General features: G+C 35.1%; 1 protein-coding gene across 44 annotated transcripts in view; it reads left to right on the forward strand.

The window, feature by feature from the left end:
- Nucleotides 1-21,206, forward strand: part of PTPRD (protein tyrosine phosphatase receptor type D) — a 2,254,226-nt gene that overhangs the window by 1,568,566 nt on the left and 664,454 nt on the right. For 43 of the 44 annotated variants that reach the window (XM_032307482.1, XM_032307455.1, XM_032307469.1 and 40 more), the window contains one exon: nt 3,267-3,302. The exons of the other annotated variant lie outside the window; for it this stretch is intronic. The gene's annotated coding sequence lies outside the window, so the exon portion shown is untranslated. The remainder of the gene's footprint in view (nt 1-3,266; nt 3,303-21,206) is intronic. 44 annotated transcript variants of the gene reach the window in all.

Genomic DNA, 21,206 nt, shown 5'->3' on the forward strand with positions numbered 1-21,206 from the left:
AGGTGCCACCACTAGCAGTAATGTCTCATTATTATTACTGTAGTGGTGTTATATAGACCAGAGCAGTCTATAGTCTATAGAGCAGTTTATAGTACCTCGCTCTGTAGAAGGCATTTTTCTGTACTTTGTAGCACTTATTCTCACCAACACCCTTGAAAGTATTGTATTATTTTCACTTTACAGATGAAGAAACAAAAATCTAGCAAGTTGGGGCACCTGGGTGGCTCAGTGGGTTAAAGCCTCTGTCTTCGGTTCAGGTCATGATTCCAGGGTCCTGGGATCGAACCCCACATCGGGATCTCTGCTAAGTGGGGAACCTGCTTCCTTCTCTCTCTTTGCCTGCCTCTCTGCCTGCTTGTGATCTGTTTTTCTCTGTCAAATAAATAAAACAAATAAATAAATAAAATCTTTAAAATAAAATCTAGCAAATTTACATGTCTCCCCAACATCCCATCAATGCTCAAAACAAATGGAAACTAACAAAGTCAAGTCCACAATGAATCATTCTTAAACTGAGCATGACATTGAAGACCACTCCATACCAGTCCATGAAACTCCTATGTTTTATTTTTCTTTTATAATAATAAACTATAATTCCAAAGTTATTCACTCTATTCCTATGATTGATCTACATGAGTACGTAAAAGCTGCTGATTATAGAAATCACAGTACAGAATTTCCATCTACTTTCTGCAAATTATATCACAGTTTTTTCTGCATTCTAAGCACATGTTGCAAAGAGTAAATGTTCAAGTTCTACGAATTATTTTGATTTCTTTTCAAGAAATTTAGCAAAGCACTATTCTTCACTTCCAATTTGATTAAGAAACTATATAGGTGACAAAAGATATATCAAGATTATTTATATCTTTATTTAAAAGATGTACTTTAGGTGAGATGACTATAAATGTCTATAACATCCACGAGCCTTTGAGATTAATTTCTGAGGGTTACAGAAGGTGCGGAGAAGGGATAACTGTGTGATGGGTGTTAAGGAGGGCATGTGTTGTGATGAGCACTGGGTGTTATACACAACTAATAAATCATTGAACACTACCTCAAAACCTAATGATGTACTATATGTCGGCTAACTGAACATAATAAAAATAAATAATTAAATAAAAATAAAGACCACAAAAAGATTAAGCTGGAAGCAGATTAGATTAATTTACTGAAATATTTTATTTTTATTTTCTATCTACATTGTGGTTTTTTTTTTTTTTAAGATTTTATTTATTTATTTGGCAGAGAGAGCGCATAAGCAAGGGTAGCTACAGGCAGAGGGAGAAGCACACTCCACACTGAGCAGAGACCCCGATGCGAGGCTCAGTCCCAGGACTCTAGGACCACGACCTGAGCCAAAAGCAGCTGCTTAATAGACTGAGCCATCCAGGAGACCCTACCTAGTGGATTTTTAAATATAATGTCAAATTATCCTCAAAGGATCATGAAAAACATAAAAACTAGCCTCTGACTTATTGAGGTCCTTTTTACCCTTGTTCTGGTTATTTGGAGGAAGGAGGGAGGAAATAAGAATCAAATAGATAAGCCACCTACCATGCTGACTCTGGGTTCCTTTATCTGTTCCTTTCAGCATCATTTGCCTCCATTCCATGGCAGTCATCTACTGATCTATCGGCCTGCAATGCTCAAAATTACCTGTGTGGCTCAGACTTTTCCTTTGAATTCTAGAAATCTTTACCCAACTTAAATTTTTCATTTAGTTGTCTCATAGACATTTCACAAATAATATGTCTAAAATGGACCTCTTCTATTCTCCTCAAATTGAATATATTTCCAATCTTCATACCTCAGGAAAAGCAGCACCATACATCTAGTTACTAAAACCACAGACTTGGCCATCATCCTTCATTCCTTACTCTGCTCTACCTTCCCCTCAGTAAGACTTTTCTTTGTACCTACTAACTCTATTGTCAACCACTACAGCACCTTTAACCTCTATTGCCAGTGTGGTAGTCCAAAATTCCCTAAAGAATTCCATTTCCATTTCCAACCATCTTCTCCCCAGCCTGGTCATCGCACAGCAGTCATATAATCTTTTAAAGGAAAAATTGCAACAATAACAATCTCCATTAATTTTTCCAATGGGTTAACCATAATTTCATGTCCTAAATTAAGTTTATATTTTACATGCTTCCATTTCTTTCTTTAGAGCTTTATTAAGGTAGAGTCAACACATAATATACTATACATGTTAAGGCATACAATTTTATGAGTTTTGACATATGTATATGCCTATAAAGCCATCACAACAATCAAGATAACAAATATATCCATCAACTCAAAAAGTTTATTTATGGCCCTTATTTATGCCTCCTCCCCTCTTCCTTGCCCACATCTAGAGATAATTACTGATCTTATATTACTCAAGATCAGTTTGCATTTTCTAGAAATTTACAGAAATGGATTAATATTTCTACTTGCTTCAGCTACTCATATGGATTCCTAATTGTTTTCTCCAATTTCACTCTTACAAAATGAAAATAAAAACAAAAACAAAATAGATTTACAGGTTTGATGAAAATCATTGGAAAAATGCCAGCATCGTTGTCCAGTTTTGAGAATAGCTTATGAAACTTCTGAAACCCTATTAAACTTTTATAGACTTGTATGTTTTTCAACCCCAACATAAAATGTACATATACTACTAATAAATATCCACATTTTAATTAAAATTTTAATTAGCCTTTTTCTTAGTCCAGTTGTAAGATATAGATGTTACTCTTTCTTTTTTCGCATTATGATCATACTTTGGAAGATTCTGTATTCTGTTAAAGCAACTGAATGGACTTTTTGTAGGTTTGCCAATAACTAAATTGTAACAAAAGTTTAAGTGCATTGAGTATTACATTTTTACATTACAGTGCAAGTATTTACACTTTGTAAGAATTTTTCACAAACTTTTTCAACAGAAATTTGTTTTATTAATTTAATAATTTTGATGCTTATATTATTCATATAAAATTATGATTGCAAAAACTATTGAATTAATATTCTAAAGTTATCATTCATCTTTCCAGAATAACCATAGCATGTTTTGTTTCTTTCTTTAAAAGAATTATTTTCAATTGCTCTTTACAACAATGAATATGAAAGTAAATGCCAAAATATAACTAATCTTTTTTTTTTTAATTTGGTATTTTTTACTACATATGTAATATAAACATGCATCAGTTAGGTAGCAGTACTTTAATAGCATCATTTTCACAATATTTTAATTGTTGTCACATATTTTCTTTGTTTAGGGAGACATCCAGTAAATAGCCGTGGGATCTAAACAAGTAAGATTTAAAGCATGTTGCTTTCTTTTGTGTTTGGTTTTGTTTGTTTGTTTGCCTGACTTTCAAATTTTTTGTTTGTCTTATTACTTCACAGTATTTCCTTATTACTGTTGAGTTGTAGTTTTTTTAGAAACAGATGAACAATTTTATTATAGAGTATAAGGAATAAAAGTAAATTCTTAACACTTTGAGATTATTTGGAAACTTAAAAAAACCACCTGAATTTTCTGTATATGGTAGGCAGACAAAAAGACATTACAGATGGGTAAAATTTCAAACCCAAATATGGGTATATTTTTATAAGAGTGAATATGAATCCATACTGTTAATTTTTACAATGTTTTTTTTTTTTTTTTTTTTTTTTACAAAATATATACTGCTATACTTATCTTATACTTACCTCCTCCTTGTCAATAGAATAGGTCAATGAGTGGTTGGTTTGATTTCCCAACCACCTCACACAGACCCATGACTTAGTACCGGAGAGGTAGGGTAATTTGAAATCTACCCTCAACATTGGAAAAAGATGTGTTGGAACGTTGAGGGGAAGAGGTTTCAGTTAATTGTGTTAATAATGGAGGATGAAGGAAAAGAGGTGGAATGATGGTCAAAAGGAAAGCAGATGAGTTAAGAGGAGAATTGCAGATACTAAGAACGAAGAAAGTAGATCACCATTAGAATAAAGAGTGAAAAATAAAAAGATTACATACATGTCATGCTTCATTTGTCTCTATTTGGAAAAACGGAATTTGAGATAGAACAAATTAAGAATAGAGAGCAGATATTAGAACAAGTTAAGAGTAGATATGGGAGAGACAAGGTATGCCATCAAAGCCAAAGGTTGTGCTTGAGAAAAAGGGAAACAGAAAAGAGTAAATGGTAAAACATAGGGGAAGAAAGTTTTATTTTAAACATCTCCTACTTATTTGACCATTTAGTTTCTTGAAGTTAGAACTTAAATGGCTTTAAAATATAAGCATTGAATATTTTTATCTATCTTATTGAAGAAAAAATTCTGAATATTGTATAATTATGGGATCTTTCTAAGAATCCTGCTTTATGCTCAATTTAAGCCAGGCTTAAATGAAGAAATTGCTTCTTGATTTGTTTCAAGTTTTCTTATGAGTATTCTAAACTTGTTCTACTCTTGAAATCACTTGACTTCTGAAAAAGGGAAAATTATACATTTAGTGAGGTGAAGTAAGTTATTAAAATGCATTTCTAATTTACAGAAAATATATGTTAAACAATTCAAATTTATAGTCAGAACAGTTCAAATTAGTCCTGCATTCAGAGACACAAAGCCCTAGATTTACCCTATAGTTATTCTGTAATTGCTATTTGCAGGCAACGGAAAGGTTAATAGTGGTACTGATCTCAATCATAATGTACAGATTTACCAAAGAACCTTGTAGAATTGACAACTTTTTTGTCCCAATGCATAAATCATAAAGATTCAGCAGGATAATGTCCTTTGTATTGGCATAATGATATAAAAAAGTAAAAATTCCTTTTTAGCAGTACTTGGGAAATCTGTCTTTAGTTTATGATTGTTGATGTTGTTCATTGGTTTTTCAGTGGCAATAATGTGTTAGTCATTGATCATCACAATATAAGGTTTCTTCCTATCAGCTGAAGCATCTCGGGGAAAAGATTTTGGTTATTTTTGATCCATTATGCATAAAGTTATCACTCACAGTCCACCATCCATTATTTTTCATAACTATAGAGCAGAGCTCAATGGTGATAGAATAGAAAGTTCCCATTGATTCTGATTCCCATTGATTCTGATTCTGATAGGCAAAAATCCCAACATCACCATGAAGATCCACTTAATCAATCTGGGCCTTAATGTTTTCATGTTCAAATAAAGGTAATACAACCTATTCCTTGGTTACTATCACATTTGAACAGGTCATCAATCTAAAAGTGTTTGGAACGTGGTCATCATTTTCGGTGAGGCATGGGTTCAAGCAACCTAGAAGTTCCTGTCCAAAAGTCCATGAGCCACACAAACAACTCTGCAAGGTCATTGCAGATGTTTGTACTCATAATTCAACTTAATCATTACAAAAATTATTTGGGGGCTAAATAGACCTGTTATTTAAAAAGCTGTAGTCATTATCTTCATGGCTCTATATCTGGAATACAGGAAGTTTTTCAGTCTCATAAAAATCTCCACCTGCTGTATGATGCCTTACATTCCCCTCTTGGAATAAAAGTAGGACCTTTCTTCTATTTTCATAGCACTAGACAAGGTGGTTTTGCATAATTTCCTCAGATAATTCTTAAATCAATCATGTAAAGAATATCTGATTACCCCTTTTGCAGATGATTCTCAGAAAAATTGAATAATGTGACTGGGTTCCGCCAGAAAGAAAAAGGACAGAGTTGCAACTGAGATCCATATACAGCTCCATTATACAGCTCATGTACATTGTGAAACACCTCTCTCTTTCTTAGTGAAATACAGTATTTTCAATACAAATATTAGTGGAAGTAGTATCACAGTGATTTTATTCACATTGGTGTAGAGAAAATGCTTACTGGAAAAGTGGAGGGAGAGCAAAAATGATTGATATGTCCCAAGGTTGGGGAGGACTGCTGGAAAGGTAAGTAGTTATTCTCACCAATTCAGTGTTGTGCTTTGAGTAAATTCTGCAGGCTGGCATTAGTGATAATTCAAAAAAAAAAAAAAAAATCTTCAACTCTTTCCTACTTAGCCAGTTGACAGCAAATTCCTTCATGCACCTTTAAGATCCATTCATCAGTATTCTTAAGATGGTTTGGCAGAGAGACATCCCAAGTCCTATATTTGTGTCTACTTATTGGCATTCCTTTCCTCATTAACAAAATCCAAAGATCCTCTTTTCTGCATGCCCCTGCTTTCCTGCTGGTGGTACAAAATTTGTGGTTCATTTGAGTTGATCTAAGCATACTTACTGGAGTCAGAGAAGAGGATAATTATTATATACAAATGCACTCCGAATAGTCCCTTTGAGACACCAGCTTCTTGAGCCTCTTTAGGAAAAAAAATTAAAATGAGACTTTTATGTGATTGGTTAATAGTTTAATTGAAAAAAATACATATTTGTTTCTAATTGACCTCACTAAAATAAACCGGTTTTATTTTTGTTTAAGATAAACTGCCCAAAATATTTATACTATTGTACAAAATCAAGAAATAATTTTCCTTCTATTCCTTCATACACACACGCACACTCACATGCACAGACATATACTGATAGACACAATTACACATGCACGGAGACTACAAAATGTAGGCACGCAGAGACTATAACAAGATCATTCCCTCTTTTCAATGAAATAGTCCATATTATTATTATTATTTTAGAATATGTTGAAAAAGTGATTTTGGAGAAAAGTTAAAATGATTGAGCCTTAAATATATTGTACCATTTTTAAATCTTTAATAATCCAAGCCTATCTAAATACTGTGTTTTAAGTTATCATCGTGCTTCATAAACAAGAGGCTGACTGTGTTTAGAAAAACACTTTCATTGTACTGCTATCACAATACAGATTTCTCTTTCCTCAGATTGTCTCCAGTGTAAACACGCTGCTTGATAAAGATGACAGTAAAGCTAACTTGATTACTAGGCAGCTGTATTGTTATTACCATAGATAAACACACTTATTTCCTCTTTGGAGTATTCCTAGTAAGGAATTTCTGGACGAGAACAATGTTTTCTTTCGGGTTGATTATGATCTTACTTATTTTAGGTAATCACATATGTATCCTTTATGCTTTTGTAAGACTGGATTTAATGCAGAGAAAAGTTCATAGGGAAAAGGTGAGCTATTAAATGGTGCTTTTCAGGACATGATTAGAAACAGGAATGTTTTTATTGGAGTCTTATACAAAAGGAGGAATCAAAATTGTACAACATAAGCATGTTTCTATCTAGATTGTGAGACCTAAGTGTTATCTTGGGATCATGAGGGAGTTTTGTTTACAATATCAACTTTGCTTATGAAACTCAAATAAATGCCTCCAGGAAGAAATGAGGTAAAAATAATGGACCAAAATGGTTGTTTAGTTTGCATGGCTACCTCTTTATTTTGAAAGAGAGTTATTGCTCCCCTGTGAATCTTATACAAAACTTACAATTCACTTGCTATAGAAAAATGTTCATTATCTGTAACAAAACTACTGATTATGAGGATCAGCAGGCATCAAGAGGGCAAAAGTGCAGCAGCAGAGTTCAGGGGTGTAGGAAGCCCTCTGGGTGCTCAGTCTCTGTGAGGCTGGTTAAACCATAAGGTACACCTGACAGGGATCATGTTACCTAGGTGCTGTGGCTTGTACCTTGACACTTTCAGATAACTAAAGTGCCTTGAGTGTGTTTTTGTGATGGGAAGGAAGGGTTGATTTAGTGGGACCCCAGTAATGGAACTAATGCTGACAATGGCACCTTCACCACACTATGAAAAAACACAGTGGACAGCTCCCAGGCCTGACACAAACAAGGATTCCCTGAATTGTGATGTCACTTTGAGTACCTGGCTCAGGGTAGAATTGGTGCTGTCTACAGTACCCATATAATACCCATGCTACTAATACTCGGATAATCTCTTAGAGCCACATATTTACACCTGGGGGGAAAAATCAGTATCCAAAAGAACGATTTCAGGATAGCAAATTAACTGGCCTCCAGTACCATCTACAATGCAGCAGGGAAAAGAAGAAAAGGAGGCTTGTTGCTTGTGCCCTTTGGGGCAGTAAAAAACTCATTATTCATTTGACATGGACAGTTACCAAACATAGAAGTGAGTAAAGATCCTTCCATATTTGAAGACTATTATTAGTTCTGTCTTGTGAGTGATCACTTCTGGGCTATCATCAATGATGAATGATAGAACACAGCAACGATGGTGCAGCACTATGGGGTACTCCCACGGCACATTTATTTTCCCCATCACCTTGAGAATGGTTTCCAAGATTAATACTCGTGTCAATGTCCCTCTATATTAATTATTGTTCCAGAAGCTCTTTATCATATATCAGGGTTTAGCCACCCTTTTGTTACCTAAAGCCTCAGAAATTGAAAACATGAAAGCAAACAAACAAAAGAACTGGTAAGCGTTTTCAAACACCATTGTGTATACCTTTTTAAAATGAGTATCTAGGGACGCCTGGGTGGCTCAGTTGGTTAAGCAGCTGCCTTCGGCTCAGGTCATGATCCCAGCGTCCTGGGATCGAGTCCCACATCGGGCTCCTTGCTCGGCAGGGAGCCTGCTTCTCCCTCTGCCTCTGCCTGCCTCTCTGTCTGCCTGTGCTCGCGCACTCTCTCTCCCTCTGTCTCTGACAAATAAATAAAATCTTTAAAAAAATAAAATAAATAAAATAAAATGAGTATCTATATCATCTGCATCCCTCTCTTTAATTCCCTCTCTTTATGCCCGTTAGTATGATTTGTTTTGTTCACATATTTCATTCAAGAAATTCAGACACTCAACTTTGCTGAGAACTTCTTCTAAGACAGTGAGCAACTCTCTGATAGAAATTTGATATAAAGGTTTGGCAAGGTAGGTTAATGGCTAATGAATGCAAAAACAAAGCAAGTGCTCACTCCAGCAACATAGATACTAAAATCGGAACTGTTCAGAGAAGGTTAATAAGGCCCCTGAGCAAAGGCGAACTGCTGATTTTCTATTAGCATTCTGAGTTTTGTGAAATTGTGTAAAATTTACTCTTCTACCCGATGTTACAGGATGAAATGGCAAGGATATACATCCTCACGTGGTAGATAATGGCAATCTCTTATCCCAGATGTCAGGATGGCAAAAATATGTGCATGTGGAGTCAGACTTTAACTAAAGAAGATGAATAAAAATCCCAATGCTATTGGATAAATCTGCTTTGTTCTTATATCCACTTATTTAGCATTTAGAGCTCTCATTTAGCATTGTAAATAGTTTCCCTATTTTCCTGTATCTGTCTATGCATGAAAGAAAAGCATCTTATGTGTTGGTTGTTTTCTTTAGCCACATGTATTAAAATCACTTACCATAACTTCTTTGAGTGCATGGATTTATCTGTCTTCTTGAATAGAGTAAACAATTCTTGGCTCATGGAATTTAGCCACTGCTTATTTACCAAGTATGTGTTGGGCAAGTGTATTAGTTTCCTCTGTTGTGACACGAATTACCCAAACTCAGTGGCTTAATGCAATGTATATTCATTTTCTCACAGTTTCTATGGGTAGGGACAGGCACTGCTTATCTGGGACCTTGAAAGGATGTGGTCAATATATCACACAGGCCTCATGGGAAGGGTCTACCAGTGATGCATCCATCATCCTGCTAGTTCACTCAGGTTATTGGTAGAATTCATTTCCTTGTGACCCTGAAAGCAAGGCTCCAACTTCTTGCTGCCTGTTGGCTAGACGCTCCTCTGAGTTCCCAAATACGGCCTCAAGTTCCTTGTCTTATATCTTTCTCCACAGGACCCCTCGTGGCCTGGCACTTTGCTTCTTTAAAACTCTAGCACTACTCTGATAGCAAGATGGAATATTATACAAAGCATCTTAATTGGGGAGTGGACTCTATCATCTTTGCCAAATTATATTGGTTGGAAGCACATCATAGGTCCTGTCCACACCAAAAGGAAGGGGCCCTGGAGTTCACCTTAGACTCTGTCTGTCAGGGCAGCTATCATCATAAGAACCAGTATCAGCCCTGAAATCCCAACTTTGAATCAGAATTTAAAATAATTTACAGAAAGAAAATAATGTTAGTTTTGTTTTACTGAAGAAATGCAAAATAACCGTTAAATATCTATAGCGTATACAGTTGTCACTACACTAGATTTATGAAAGCAACATTCCCACAGCATTTTCCCATTATTGGAGGCTGGATCTTCAGGGACTAGAAATTTATTCTTAGCTACTTTGACTCTGAATAACATGTGAACCTCTTTCCCCAGTGAGTGCATTCCTGAGTTTCAGCACTCTGAATAACACACTTTGGGCTTAATGTACACCTCACTTGTCTACTATTGTTTGGCCTGTAACAACCACAGAGGTGATTATATACTAAGTAATTATATGCTGTAGTTAATATGCATTTTACCATCTATTTATCCATAGGTCTGTTTTCTCACATAAGCACTTAATTCTATAATATTTAAATCAAAAGCTCCAGGCTTACTAGTCTTCCAGGATGTGAAAACAATGAATGAATTATAAGTTATTCCCCCAAGGAAGAGTGAATTGGGACATGTGGGACCATGAAATACTGGAGCAGCCACATCTGGTGCTCCCTGAACAAGTCCACAACTTCCTATCATCCTGTAGTTCAAAAAACAGATACTATATCTGAGTGCCCCTACAGACCCTAAGTGCCACGGAAAGCAATCTCTAAGCTAACCAGGATTCACACTCCATAGAATTTTCTAACTAGGGCCATCTAAGATAGGAACATACTACATATGAATTCTAGTGTAAAGGAGATCTTTTCCATACCAAAATATCATAACAATTGAATTTTACAAATATTTGTATTTATCCACATTAACTCTTGTTGGGAGACACCTTTTGCAATAAATGTGAAATTTGCAGCACACCACTAACCCTATTCACATGCAACAATGATCATATGACAAGTTACTGAATGTGTTTCGGTCAGAACCCTGTCAGAAAACTGATGACACCATTGAAAGGGGTTGAAGAGAGTTTAATAAGTGACTGCTTACTGAGGGATAATAAGATTAAAGGATAATGAAGCATCCTGGGCTAACAACAACCAGAAGCTACTTCCATGCCTAAGCTTGATGGAACATATAGCTGGTTATCAGAAAGCAGAAAGATCTCTCCTGTTTAAGAGAGCAACCCAAGAAGAACCTGACCTTAAGGAAAGAAAATCAACATGACAACATGTAGTCCTGACAGGCAAAAACAAGGAAAATAAATATCATAACTCTTCATTTCTTTTACCTTTTAATACTCTGCTGATGTTTTCATTGCCTGAACCAACAAGATACCACCAGGAAGGAGAACCTGCTGATACAGCACCTAAACATTGGGCTCATAAAGCACAGAGCAAGGGTGGATGTGTTATATGCTGGGAGAGGCAGACTGAAGAATGGACTAGGAGGGACAAGGAGGAATTAGCCTATCACATATCAGTGTGTTTCAAAACTCAGAGATAGTTGTGGAAAATTTTGTCTTATTTTTATTAAAATTCCAACTTTTGTCCGTGGTCTGAATTCTATCAGTTTCTTCCTTTTACACCTGGGGAAAGTTGGTCAAAGATATATTGAATCTGCTATTTTTTTTTTTTTAAGATTTTATTCATTTATTTGACAGACAGAAATCACAAGTAGGTGGAGAGGCAGGCAGAGAGAGAGAGGAGGAAGCAGGCTCCCTGCTGAGCAGAGAGCCCGATGCGGGGCTTGATCCCAGAACCCTGGGATCATGACCCGAGCCGAAGGCAGAGGCTTTAACCCTCTGAGCCACCCAGGCGCCCCAAATCTGCTATTTTTAAACAAAATTTTAGGACCTGTATCAATCATTTATTTCATTTATTAATATTCTGACCTCTTTTTAGAAATCATGGGGTTTCTAATGGGTTGTTGAAATCTTCAATGCTTTTAACCATTCATAACTAGAGATGCCCTCAAGGTAGTTTCTAATGGTTTCCATCTTCATACAAGTTGCTTCACTTGTATTACTTCCTTAATTCCAAATATTCTATAGAGGAAGTCCCAAGGACAGTAAAGAAAAAAGAAATTACCCAAGATTTCTCCAAATAGGCTCCAATTACACACACACACACACACACACACCAGAACTCCAGGGGCGCCTGGGTGGCTCAGCCTTCAGCTCAGGTCATGATCTTGGGATCCTGGGATCGAGCCCTCCATAGGACTCTGTGCTCAGTGGGAAGCCTGCTTCCTAGCCGCACCCCACGCCTGCCTCTCTGCCTACTTGTGATCTCTCTCTCTCTGTCAAATAAACAAATAAAATCTTAAAAAAAAAAAAAAGGCTACCCAAAATCTAAAGAGAATTCCTGAAGGTTGCCATAAATTAAAACTTGCTACCTAATGCTTTTGCAATCTGCCCTTGTACTTTTTATGAAAGAAAATTAAAAAAAAACTTTATGCTTAGATTTGAGATATCATTTCAAAAAAGGTTTTTGAGATAGAGTATTTCTAAATTGGCACATAAATCACAGAATTAAATCCTCCAGTTTTTTTCAAAGGGGAGACTAATATTTATTTTATCTAAATTATATTAAGTCTTGGGGCGCCTGGGTGGCTCAGTGGGTTAAAGCCTCTGCCTTCGGCTCAGGTCATGATCCCAGGGTCCTGGGATCGAGCCCCGCATCGGGCTCTCTGCTCAGCAGGGAGCCTGCTTCCTCCTCTCTCTCTGCCTGCTTCTCTGTGATCTCTGTCTGTCAAAAAAATAAATAAAATCTTTAAAAAAAAAATAAAAAATAAATTATATTAAGTCTAATCCAAATCATCATTCAACATTTTTTTAAATTTTTAATCACTCATACACATTTAGATAAATCATTCTCTTTTTTTTTTTCCCTTCATGCCAACCTTTCTTTATGAAATCTTTCTCACTTCCACTTTTGAATTAAAAGATGAAACTAAAATCTATGGATCACTTAGTCATTAATATTAAGACTGTGAAAGCATGCAAACCAATGATTTACTTCTATTGGGTTTTAAGTTTAGTCTTTGTATGACTTTTAAGTGGGTAGGAGAAGAATCAATGAAACAAGATGGGATTGGGAGGGAGACAAACCATAAGTGACTCTTAATCTCACAAAACAAACTGAGGGTTGCTGGGGGGAGGGGGTTGGGAGAAGGGGGGTGGGGTTACGGACATTGGGGAGGGTATGTGCTTTGGTGAGTGCTGTGAAGTGTGTAAACCTGGCGATTCACAGACCTGTACCCCTGGAGATAAGAATATATGTTTATAAAAAATAAAAATTTTTTTAAAAAGTCAATTTTTATTAATTTTCAATTTTATCATTTCTTAAATAGATGATTTTTTATAATCTTTTGTTGTGCTTTTTAAGTTTTCATTTAAATTCCAGTTAGTTAACATACAGTGCAGCAGTAGTGATTCAGTACTTCTGTACAATACCCAGTCTCATCACAAGTGCCCTCCTTAATCCCCATCACCTGTTTCACACATCTCTACACTCACCTCCCCTCTGTTAGCCATTGGTTTGTTCTCTAGAGCCAAGAGTTGTTTCTTGGTTTGCCTCTCTCTCTCTCGGTCTCTGTATGTGTGTGTCTCTCTTTCACTCTTTTTCCCCCTTTGCTCATTTGTTTTGCTTCTTAAATTCCACATATGGATGAAACCATATGGTATTTGCCTTTCTCTGACTGATTTGTTTCACTTAGCATAATATGCTCTAGCTCCATCCATATCCTTTTAAATGGCAAGATTTCATTCTTTTTATGGCTAAGTAATATTCCATTGCATAAATATACCACCTTTTCATCAGTCAATAGACACCTCGGCTGTTCCTATAATTTGGCTGTTCAAGAAATAATGCTACTATTAAACACCAGGGTGCATGTATCCCTTCAAATTAGTATTTTGGTATTCTTTGGGAAAACCCAGTTGTACTATTGCTGGATCATAAGATAGTTCTATTTTTAATTTTTTTGAGAAATCTCTATAATGATTTCCAGATTGGCTGCTCCCCTTTCTCCACATCCTTGCCAATATCCATTTTTTTCTTGTGTTGTAGATTTGAGTCATTCTGACAGGTGTAAAGTGATATTTCATTGCAGGTTTTTTCTTTTTTCTTTTTTCTTTTTTTTTTTTTTTTGCTTGAGAGAGAAAGAGCATGGGGGTGGGGGCGCATCAGAGGGAGAAACAGACTTCCCACTGAGCAGGGAGACTGACATGAGACTCTATCCTGGGACTCCAGGATCATGACCTGAGCCAGAGGCAGTTGCTTAACCAACTGAGCCAACCAGGCATCTCTCATTGCAGTTTTGATTTACATTTCCCTGATGATGAGTGATGTTGAGCATCTTTTCATGTGTCTTCTGACCATCTGTATGTCTTCCTGGAGAAATATCTGTTCATGTATTATGCCCATTTTTAATTAGATTATTTGTTTTTGGGGTGCTGAGTTTTAAAAGTTCTTTATGTATTTTGGATACTAACCCTTTATCAGATATGCCATTGCAAATATCTTTTTCCATTTTAGTTTTGTTGTTTCTTTCATTTTGATGAAATCCCAAAAGTTTATTTTTGCTTTTGTTTCCCTTGCCTCAGGTGACCTATCTAGAAGGAAGTTGTTTCAGCTAATGTCAAAGAAGTTACTACCTATGTTCTCTTCTAGGATTTTGATGGTTTCAGGTCTCACCTTTGGGTTTTTGATCCATTTTGAATTTATTAGTGTGTGTGGTATAAGAAGTTGGTCCAATTTTATTCTTTTGTATATAGATGTCCAATATTCCTAAATCCATTTGTTGAATAGACTGTCCTTTCCCCATTAGATATTCTTCCCTGCTTTGTTGAAGATTAACTGCCCATATAGTTACGGGTTTATTTCTGGGTTTCTATTCTGTTCTATTGATATATGTGCCTATTTTTGCGCCAGTACTATACTATTTTGATCATTATGGCTTTCTAATGTAACTTGAAATCTGGAATTGTGATGCCTCCAGCTTTGCTTTCTTTTTCAAGATTGCTTTAGATATCTGGGGTTTTTTGTGATTCCATACAGATTTTAGGATGGTTTATTCTAGTTCTGTGAGAAATGCTGTTAATATTCTAATAGGGACTGCATTATGTGTAGATTACTTTGGATAGACCTTTTAACAATTCTGTTCTTCCAATCCATGGCATGGAATATCTATCCATTTCTTTGTGTCATCATCAGTTTCTTTAACAGTGTTTTATAGTTTTCAGAGTACATGTCTTTCTCCTCTTTTGTTTTTATTCCTAGGTATCTTATTATTTTAGATGTGATTGTAAATGGGATTGATTCCTTAATTTCTCTTTCTGCTGCTTCATTATTGGTGTATAGAAATGTAATATAATAGATTTCTGTATGTTGATTTTGCATCTACAACAGTGCTGAATTCATTTTTCAGTTCTACTAGTTCTTGATGGTATCTTTCAGGTTTTCTGTGTAAAGTAACACGTCAATAGTTAGTTTTACTTTTCTTTGCCAATTTGAATGCTTTTTATTTCCATTGGGCATGATGGGGAAAAAATCCCAAAATGAATAATAGATGAGTCAGCAAATTTGAGGGGACTTTTATAGAGAAGCTTATCATGTTTATACACATGTTAGCTTGATATTATGGGGTTGTTTGTTTGTTTATCTTTCAAATAGATGGATTTCTTTCTCAGGCAGTGTATCTAGGACTACTTTTATTTCCTTCTGTAATTACTCTTATATAATTTAAGATTTTTTCCTTTTAAGTACAATGTCATTGAATTTATCTCAAGCAATTGTTTTTTACCTGACATGATATTAACTCCATTAGTATTATGATCAAAGAGAAGAGGAATAAAAGATCATATATAATTTAAGAAAAAAATAGTTACAGTGATATAATGTGTTTGAAATTATATAACCAGCAATTCCCAGTATATTATTAATGAGGCTATTTGCAAAATTCCAAAGATTGTGCTAAATAGTGGTTGGAATATTTTAAACCATAATTTCACCTCTTGATTTTTTTATGCCTTTTCCCCTCCTCATCAAAACCAGAGCCAATGATATAACAGGTGCAAAGTTCATACCCTCACTTTTTCCATAGAGTTGACAGACTGGGGACTCTAGAATGCATTCTTATTAAGTGATGGAAGAGAAAATGCATGGATAATTGACAGCCCATCCTGGACTGTAGCTTTCTTAGCTAGAATATAGGATAAGTAGACATTCAAAATGGCTAAAAATATTAAAAGTTACCAGCTTGTAACTTTCCCTTTTTATTTATCAAATTTTTATATGTTTTCTCCAAGCAAATAGTTTTAATTTCTGATTTTTAAATGATACTTGTTTTCCATTGTTAACTGATTTTAATTAGCCTTCTCTTCCACAGCTATGGGTAAGAAACCTAAGCCAGAGGTCAATAAGAATGCAATAGCTTGGGGCACCTGGGTGGCTCGGTGGGTTAAAGCCTCTGCTTCAGCTCAGGTCATGATCTCAGGGTCCTGGGATCAAGCCCCGCATCGGGCTCTCCACTCAGCGGAGAGCCTGCTTCTTCCTCTCTCTCTCTCTCTCTCTCTCTGCCTACTTGTGATTTTTGTCTGTCAAATAAATAAATAAAATCTTAAAAAAAAAAAAAAAAAGAATGCAATAGCTTACCTGGCTGACTCTCTAGCTCTTCTGTAAGAAAGATCACCTCTGTTTGTATCATTGGGTAGCTTTGTTTGGCTGGAGAGATTTGACTCTTTGGAACAAAAACTTGAATTCTATCTATAATTTTATACTGCCTTTTTTTTATATACTACTAGAACAATGATTCTAAAATGCAGATTATTGTGTGTCTTATCCCTGCTTTGGCATACACTTTTTTAAAAAGAATTTAAGACTTTTCATGAACTGATTCCTTCCACCATATCTAGCCTTATCTTTCTACTCTATTTCAACTTCCATCCGTCCTGTGCTTTAACACTACTAACACTACTAAATTTATCCTATTGCTTCCCCAAAGGCTCTTCTTTGTGGTACCATGGATTTTATATGTGTTTTTTTCCCCCATTTAATCCCATGGTACTCTAAATAACTTCTAATAGCTCTTACTGTTCTCCATTATAATAGTGTATAATATGCCTATACTTTCTAAAGGAAGATGAATGTTTTAAAGATAGGGATATCATCTAATTCTTCTTCATGTCACTAGTGGAGTATCTCATAGATATAGGTCACAAATAAATGTTTATGAATAAGTTAATTGAACAACATACAAAACTTGAAAGGTCTAAGAGAATGCTTTCGAATGCAGCTGCAAGAATTTACTGATATTTTATCAAGCAGAAGGAATCAACCTAATTCTTACCACAGTCACAGGGTTGTATATAGGAAAGTGGATGAACATTTGGGACAATTGATAGGACCTTGTATCTTTTTGTTTATAGTTTGAATCAGAAAGTTTATATCAATATCTGGCCTTTTCTTTAACTTAGTTTTCTAGGTTTCAGCTAATATTGCTTCTAGCCACAAGAGAAAAGAGGCCTGGAATGCAATATTATGAATCATTGGTGTAACGGAGAAAAAAATTACTATTGGTCAATTCAGTCATAACTTGCATTTTAAAATTGTTGGAAATACAAGTAATAAAACAATACAAAAGTCACATTGATTTAATGTCACTATTTTAACTAGTCAAAGGAATCCATAAACATGCTACATACTCATTGCATATTTGTTATGGTTTTCATATCTAAATGATAATGCTGGACTTTGAAAGGGATACTCTTATAAATATGATTATAAAGTAAATGTGGTATCTTATTTATTCCACAAAATACAAGTTGGCAGCAGAGGAAAAATGTATATATTATACATATATATTACACATGCCTATACACATATATGTGCATATTATCCTCCCATAAGAATATAGAGTTAATTATATGAAAATAAATTAAAAATACTGAAAAAGTCTTTAAATTTAAAAAGTTTAAAATAAAATTAATAAAACTTAGCTGAGGGACGCCTGGGTGGCTCAGTCAGTTACGTGTCTGCCTTTGGCTCATATCAAGATTGCGGGGTCTTGGGATCCAGCCTACCATCCAGCATCCTGCTCAGTGGGAAGTCTGCTTCTCCCTCTCCATCTGCCTCACCCTCCAGCTTGTGCTTTCTCACTCACTCTCTCTCTTTCTCTCAAATAAATATATAAATTTTTTTTTTAAAAAAACTTAGTTAAAAAAGAAGATTAAATTAGAAGAATTTTTAAAATTTCTTATAAATTCTTTGGTCATTCACATATTGGTATAATTATTATTTGAAGTTGTTTTAAAAAACAAAGAATGTTAAGTGGCATAACTTGGTGAAGACATTTTTCTCAATGGGTAGAAATGAAGTCATGATTTCCTAGAGACTCAAATTTCTTGTTAAGTAATCCCCAGCCCATATCTTAATATCATTTGGCTAATAAAACCACACCATGTCTTAATCTTGAGTTTCTCATTCAAATTGAATCCTCTCTTACATTATGTACTATCAAGAAACATTTCTGTCTGAGTGGTACTATGCTATTAGGAGTTAATTAGAATACTAAATCTAATATTAATACAAATCTCATAATTAACATGTGTTTAAATATAGTCTACAGTCTTCAGGCAAAACGTGGCATATAGAATTCAAAGTCCTCTGCTGCCTTCGAAAACACCTATAAAATATCAGTGAAAATCTTTAAAAACAATAATGCAAAAGCAAATTGAAAAAGAGAGGGATAAAAATGATTTAAAGATGTCAACAAAGTTCCGGAAGATGGAACGTGGATGAATTAGCAGAGCAGAAAAATCGGAATACTATGTGCCAGTAGGTTAGATAGTTGTGACATGTACCACTCTAACCACTTGGATTTACCTTGTACGTAGGAGTAAAAGAAAGTGCTTACCCCTGAAAAACAAGAGGATTATTTCAAGTTTTTAGAATATGCTTAGATCACCAAATCCCTTCCCATTTTCATATATAGCTATAAGACCACATTTCCCCCTTTCCCACAAGATATCAGAAGTATAAACTACAGAACAAAAGTGAATTAAAATAACGGCATCAAAACAAAAATGATGAGGATGAAACATTGGTCAGAAATCATGTGAAAACAAACAAACCTCAACTATCCTTTCTAGATAACAAATCCCTACTCCCGGGGTATCAGAACCAGGAATTAAATTAGAGTATTCCCTGAAAAAACATAAGGTCTCTGAGAAAAGAGCCACAAAAAACAATATGTAGGAACTGTTATTCCCAAGTAAAGCTATCTCATTACCCATCATCCCATCATAAAGCTTCTGACTACACACATACACTCACACACACACACACACACATACACACACAGTCCAACACAGAACTTCTCATAAAAACCTTTTATGGCGCCACTTATGTCGTCAAAAATCAGTTATATGAAGAACAGTTTTAACTTAAAAGAGAACAAAACATAAAAATATATAAATAAAGATACAAGTCCTAAAAAGAAAGAACAACCAAAGAAAAACTTAAGAATCCTGCGCTTAAAAATAACATTAAGAAAATTTCCCAGAAAAATAACCAAAAAGAAAAGTGATGACCAGTGAGAAAAGATTATTTTCATGAGAGAATTAATTCAAGATATTAAACATCTGACTAAAATGACTTCCAGAATTCATAGAAAATCTATGAGATCATAAGAAAGAGAGAGATCTTAGAAAATCTAAAAGGATGAAAATTACAAAGATATGACAAAAGAAAATTCCTTTAGAACTAAAGGACATGATTCTCCAAATTGAAAGAATCCAATGCCTTCTCAACATGACAGATTTTTTAAAAGAGCCACTGTGAGCCAGTCATGGGGAAATTATGGAATAACCAGGCTAAGGGTTCTAAGCCCAAGGACTGTAGGCAGCCGAGAGGGCATTGATGATCATAGTCCCATACAAAGGAGTGGAAATAAAAATGGCAGTGTAGTTTTCAAAATAATATTGAATACTTAGATGCTAAAAGATAGGACAACTTCAAACTTACACAGGGAAAGAATTTCTAATTTAAAATTCTGTACCCATCCACACTATAAATAGAGTGCAAATGTGCAGTCAAGGTAATTTCAGACAGGAAAAATATTTTAAGAATCACTTCCTATCTATTCTTCCATACGAAACAACTGGAGGGTATGTTTAAGCAACACTTGGAAGACAAACACAGAAAGCAAAACAAAGATTCAGGAAACAAGAGACCAAACACAGAAAGGGGTGAAAAGAAGTCCCAAGGAAACAGTTATGCATCAGCATCTAAAGCAACAGGTTCAGCATAGAGTGGGGGGTGGGTGGGTGGGGTAAAGGCATGGAGATCTCTGAGAAAGTTTTGGAATTTATGGAAAGTTTTCAGCCATTTCTGAATTCTTAGAAATAAATATTCATAAATTGTGTTATTTCTATTGGACCATTTTTGAAAAAAAAAATAATTGGGGCCAAGTACACACACGGACACACAGAAAGCTAAGTAAATTTTACACACTTGTCAGGTACTTATTCAGAGAAATATATATTTGTATGACACACACTATCTTCTCTTCTAGTCTGTTATTTGCAGAAACATGGAGCTCGATGGGGATTACGTTCTTCCCCTTCCTCTTTCACCTGACATACCACTGGAGCTTAACTTGGTGTGAAAAAGAAAACAGAGTATTTGAGAGTGAAAGGACATGGCTTAAAAGGTCTATTGGGATTAAATACTTGCATCTTACCAAGACACGTGACCTTATATTTCAATGTATACCCTTACTCACAACCTTACCCATAATTTGAAATGAGTGATAATTTATCATTCTATTTCCTTATTTAAGGCATGTGAATGGGAGCATATCCTCTCTTAACTTGATGCTTTAAAACCATCATAAAGTCAGAAGAGGTTAACAAGATGTGAACTTAGTTTTTTCTTGCTATGAAAAGACAAATCACTAAATGTTGCCAGTGGTGAGTCAGCTTTTGACACCTCCACTTGATATAGTCCCAGGTAGAGGAAGAGAAAGTCCTTAGGCTTACTTATCAATTTTTATCTCACTGTACTAAATGTAACTATCACCTACCAGTCTTTCCAAAAATTCATTTGTCTCCTCTTTTTTCTAATAGACAGGTACCGCCTCATTAAATTGTTTTGTTTTTTCCTACTCTAAAAAAAGAAAAGACATATTGAAAAAAATTTGTAGGGTCATTTAAATTACAATTAATTATACTA

The sequence above is a fragment of the Mustela erminea genome, chromosome 12 (genome assembly GCF_009829155.1).
Source record: "Mustela erminea isolate mMusErm1 chromosome 12, mMusErm1.Pri, whole genome shotgun sequence".
NCBI classification, from domain to species: Eukaryota; Metazoa; Chordata; class Mammalia; order Carnivora; family Mustelidae; genus Mustela; species Mustela erminea.